The sequence below is a fragment of the Chrysochloris asiatica genome, unplaced genomic scaffold (assembly GCF_000296735.1).
Source record: "Chrysochloris asiatica unplaced genomic scaffold, ChrAsi1.0 scaffold00011, whole genome shotgun sequence".
Lineage (NCBI taxonomy): Eukaryota > Metazoa > Chordata > Mammalia > Afrosoricida > Chrysochloridae > Chrysochloris > Chrysochloris asiatica.
Window position 1 is genome coordinate 21,137,827 of NW_006408529.1, and position 5,745 is coordinate 21,143,571.

The 5,745-nt window shown below is 40.2% G+C and overlaps 1 pseudogene; it reads right to left on the reverse strand.

Moving 5' to 3' along the window:
- Window positions 1-5,311, reverse strand: part of LOC102814750 — a 40,013-nt pseudogene extending 34,702 nt beyond the window's left edge.
- Window positions 5,312-5,745: the final 434 nt, after the last annotated feature.

Genomic DNA, 5,745 nt, shown 5'->3' on the forward strand with positions numbered 1-5,745 from the left:
ATGCCTCCAGGTAGATGTGATCAGGAAATGGGCTTCCCTTTTCACTCTTCTTCCTGAGAAGTTTCAAGATACCACTGTTGGTCATTTTTGGCATAATTTAGTATTTAATTTTCAGCCTATTTCCTCTTTTGTCTGCTTGTCCCGCTCCACAATCCCCGTTCAGGCCTTTTTTCTAGTTTGGTTTTAATTGGAAACTGTCTCTTTAAATTTTGAGGAGATCTGTGTGCATGTGTAGTAGTACCCTCTGAGGGTGGGGCTTGGGTGCCCACTTGCTCAGGCACCACTATAGTCATCAGAATGGAGGTGCTCAGACAGCAAGGGACCAATGAACAGCTACCAAAAGAAAAGAATGTCCCCACCTTTATCTCAGCAGTGTTGCCAGGCATCTGTGGCTGCAATCCTTCCCCCACGTGATCTCACCCAAGATGGCGGCTCCTGGAGCAGCCGAACGTCCTGGACTAGAAAGCAATAGATTTCTTGTTTCTGCCACAAATTCCCCCAGCTGTGAGCCTTCCAGCCTTCTAAGTATTCCTTTATATGTGGTTCAGAGTTCTGGGACCATCCCCTGAACCTGCTTGGTCGGGTGTTCTGTAGTGTTGTTGGCAGAGCTCTTTGCTACATGTCCACCTCATCCACCATCTTGTTTGTTCTGCCCCATTCTTTTACTATATTTATTCAATATATGTGCTGAGCAAACAATCTGAGAAGTTATATTATATGAAGAAAAACGTGTCCTCAGGATTGGAGGAAGGCTCATTAACAACCTGAAAAATACAGATAATATAACCTTGTTTACTGAAAATGAATAGGATTTAAAATACTGATGAAGATCACAGACCACAGCCTTTGGTATGCATTGCACCTTAATGTAAAGAGAATAAAAATCCTCACAACTCAAGCAATAAATAACATCATGATAAATAGAGAAAAGATCAAAGTTGTCAAAAAGTTCATTTTACTTGAATCAACCATCAACACTCATGGAAGCAGCAGTCAAGAAATCAAACAACATATTAGGTTTAGCAAAACTGCTGTACAAGTCCTCTTTAAAGTGTTCAAGAGCAAATATATCAGTTTGAGCACTAAGGTATTTTCAATAATCTCATATGCATATGTAAATTGAACAGTGAAGGAAGACCATAGAAGAATCAATGTATTTGAGTTATGGTGTTGGAGGAGAATGTTAAAAGTATCATGGACTGACAGAAGAAGTAACAAATTTGTGTTGGAAGAAGTACAGCCAGAATGATTCTTAAAAGTCAGGGTGATCAGACTTCATTTCTCATTCTTTGGACATATTATCACGAGGGAACAGTTCCTGAAGAAGGACATAATGCTTGGTAAAATGTAGGGTCAGTGTAAAAGAAGAAGACCCCAATGAGACAGATTTGCACAGTGGTAGCAGCAATGAACTCAGCTGTAACAAAGATTGTGAGATGGTTCCAGGACCAGGCAGTATTTCATACTGTTGTGCATAAGGTTACTATGAGTCTGTACTGACTTGATGGCTCCTAAAAACAACAACAAATTCATGATGCTTTCATCTTCCAGCAGTATATTTGATAACATTCTGCTGCTATTCATAAGGCTTTCAGTGGCAAAATATTCAGAAATATTTTTCTTCTTCTTCCTTGTCTGTCTTTGTCTGGACGTTTAACTGAAACCTGTTCAATATTGATGAAACTGCTGGTATTTAAAATACTGGTGGCATAGCTTCCAGTATCATTGCAACACCAAAGTCACCACACTACAACAAACTGACAGATGAGCAGTGACCATCTGCTTTAGTCAAGATTTATAATTTCAGCAACCCTTGTAACACTTTTACTCTATTGCGTGGAGTCCCTATGAGTCAGAATCTACTTAACTGTAGTGGGTGGTGGTGTGCTGTGGATTTCATTCTGACTCATAGCAACCCTTGTAAAGGGTTTCCAAAGCTGTAAATATTTTCTGAAGAAGAAACCATCATCTTTCTCCAACGAAGTGGCTGGTAGATGCAAACTGCTGATCCTGTGGTTATTAGCCCAACTTGTAACTCACTATATACCCAGGTCTCCTGTGTTATGTGGTAGATTATATTTTTTAAGTAAGGTGGACACAAAAGTTATTTTTTAAAAAGGTGCTTTCAAATAAACTATGACTCAGTGTATATCCATTTGTGTCACAGTAGAACTGAACTCCTTATAATTTCCTATTATTTCTTTTTATCAATTGTGTTTTGGGTGAAAGTCTACAAATCACATTGTTTCTGTCATTCAACAATTCAAATACTATTTGTTTGTGACATTGACGGCAATACCCACAATGTTGTTGTTAAGTACTGTTGAGTTGATTCTGACTCACAGCAACCCTGTATGGGGTTTCTGAGAAGTGGCTGGTGAGAGTTTGAACTGCTGATCTTGCAATGCAAGCCAACCTTATGGTTGAGTGCTTATATTACCACACTACACCAATACCAACAATATAACACAGAATTTTCAGTAGTTGATTTTGTTTTGAACATAAACAGACCTTTCATTTCAGGTTTTTATGTATGGACTCCAACTTCCTTTGGATAACAGCTGAGTGCATTAACTTTCTGCATGGCTCAGAGAATCCATGATAATGATAAGGACTTACATTTCCTTTGAATTGATAAATTAACTGCTATAGGAAAGCAGTACTTAAATTATCATAATGTCAATGTAAAAATTTCAAATCTATTTAATTATTAAATCTTACTTGAAAGGTTTTATAGTCATGTTAATGTAAAACATCCAATATCTATCTTAATTTATAGAAGGTCACCAATCTGAGACCATCCATCCATTTGAATATAGGCATTTATAGTGCTTTAGCAATAATGTGAAGGAAAAAAAAAAGTGTGTACCATCTGTGGCCAAATAAACATTTATAGTACTGGGCAAACTTAGTGATTCTGGGTGCAGGTGAATCAATATAAATAGTTTTATTTCCCTTATGTTTTTTATTCTTTCTCACTGAAGCCTGAGGGGAATTGCAGCCATTTGATAATGTAAAGTATTATCACAAGGGAAATAAAAAGTTTATTTGGAATGATATTTCAGTTTCACATTTTATTCTACTGCTCATGATGGCCTATCTTCTCTAGCTTATGACATATCCTTCCTGGCTTTTTTTTCATTCTTTTTTTTTTTTTTCTTTTAATAGTTCATTTTATTAAATAACTAATTTATAAAATTAGACCAGTGCATTGTTTGAGAAAGCCATTTCTTCACATTGTCCCATAGTATCCCCATTAAAGGAAGGTAAATAGAATTATGCCAGATATCAGAACAGTCCCTTTTATTCAATTTAGTCTCAAAAGTAGGGAGTGAAAGTGGAATGGCAGATCGTTACACTTCAGGGAAAATTGTGTGAATGTCACAACATATTTTGGTTTAAGTGGAGTACCAGAGTACACTGCTTCACACATCACTCATTCCCCCACTTAACCTGTCCCTCTGGTTCTGTCTGCCTTTCCCACCAATCAGCTTGAAATGCCCCAAATCTAAACAGTTCTCATTTAACTGTGTCCAACAGTGGGGTCGGTAATGGAAACCATCAAGTGCCCTCACATCAACTTTAACTTTTGGGATTAAATATTCTGGAATAGGACAACTGAACTAATGATGATCAAAACCAGGTGAGATTTTTTAAGGAAGAGTTGACAAAAACCTTAAAAGTTAACAAATGAATTGAATTCCAGAAAAAGTGTTATTGGGGGAAATGATTTTAGCTGTTGTTCTGAACTATCCCATAAAAAAGGGCCTCCACGCATGAGCTCTGCATACAAAGGGAGCATCAGTTAAGGTCGACAGAGTCTGGTGCTGCAGGGCAGATTAACCTGAGGACTGTTCAGTATGCACACTGTACTCCATCCAATCTACAAAGAGAGTTGTTGTTGTTGTTTTTATGCGCCATGGAGTTGGTTCCAACTCATAGCGACCCGTACAGGGTTTCTGAGGCTGTAAATCTTTACGGGAGCAGAAACCTTCATCTTTCTCCCGCAGAACAGCTGGTAGTTTCGAACTGTTGTCCCATTCAGCTTTATCATCGATTACTCTCCAATGTATTATATTTGCCTTTGTTGTTGTTGTTGTTGTTAAGTGCCATGGAGTCAGTTCCAACCCATAGGGACCCTGTGTAGGGTTCCAATGAGTGGCTAGTGAGCTTGAACTGCTGATCTTTCGGTTCAAACTGAATTTGCAGTTCAGTGTATTAACCGACAGTGCCACCTCAGTACTCTATTGTCCTTGTTGTTGTTAAGTGCCGTTGAGTGGATTCTGACCCATAGCGACCTTGTATAGGGTTTTCAAGGAGTAGATGGTGAGCTTGAACTGCCGACCTTGTGGTTCAAACTGACCTTGCAGTCCAGCTTTCATTAACCCACAGCGCCACCCCAGGACACCATTGTCCTTAAAGCTTTTCAATTTGAGGAAGTGCCTGGCATATTTACTCTTTTGACTGGAGGGGAGGTATGTCACCCGGATTGTTGTTAGAGAGACTTCAGATGACTGGATAAGGCTGTTGACTGGCAGTGGCGCTGAGACTCCCACTTTGTGCTTTGACCACAGTGGCCAGCTCACGCAGGGCCTCTTGGTAGCATAGGTACTCACTGTGTCCCACAAACAGCGTCTCATAGCCATCTAACAAGGTATCAATGAGGGCCTTGCTCACCACCCTTGAAAGGAGAGTCAGTACATCGAAGATCTAGCAGGTAGGAACGGAAATTCCTGCCTATTAGGGAAATGGGATGCTAGCCTACAGCATGAGTGGGATCTCAGAGGCACAGTTGGGCCCAGAGCTTTCAACCTGTATGATTGTTGTTGTTATGTGCCATGGAGTCGGTTCCCACTCATAGCAACCCTGAACAGGGTTTCCGAGGCTGTAAATCTTTATGGAAGCAGAAAGCCTCATATTTCTCCCATGGAGCAGCTGGTAGTTTCGAACTGCTGACCATGAGATTAGCAGCCCGATTCGTAATCACTATGCTGCCAGATCTCCTTGTATGCTACTTGTAGTAATTTTGATTTTCCTGGGTTTCCAGCTGTAGCAGTCTGTCATCATCATCTGCAAGGAGCTGGAGTTCATACTTGATAAAATGAACACTGGACAGTTGAGTATCAATCTCCTCTTTTAGATCCTTGGGGGTAGTGTGTCCTACAGGGACATGACGTTCCTTTCGAGATTTCATTGCAAAGCACATGATTTGTGTTTGCACAAAAATAAATAACAATACAGAGACCAGGCTTCTGTAGGCTATCACCAGCAGGACATTCCTGACTGACAGTCAGTTACTGCTGGACACCATGACCTCCCCATTCAGTACGGAGTTGCTTTGCCTTGTCAGCCCGGGTTCCATGGAGACAACAGTGCTTGGGTTTCCTAGAGCTCCCTGGCCACATCCTTACATGGAGGAAAACCAAGTGAGACCCAAACATGGCTGTTTGCATGGGTAGGGGTAGGAGGAGAACGACTCCTTCATGCTTTCCCCCAGCACATGACAAAGATTGCAATACCTTCCAGGTTTTAAAACAGGTTGCCCAAAGACAAGGCAAGTCAAAGAGACAGGTATCAATGCTCATATTTACCAAATGGATTAAATAATCCCTAGGAGAAAGGAGATGCACCAATCTTCAACTGTCTTTGTTGTTGCTTAGTTCTGACTCATAGTGACCCTATGTATGACAGAAAGAAACACTACCTGGTCAAGCTCCATCCACACAATCATTTTTTTTTTTTTTT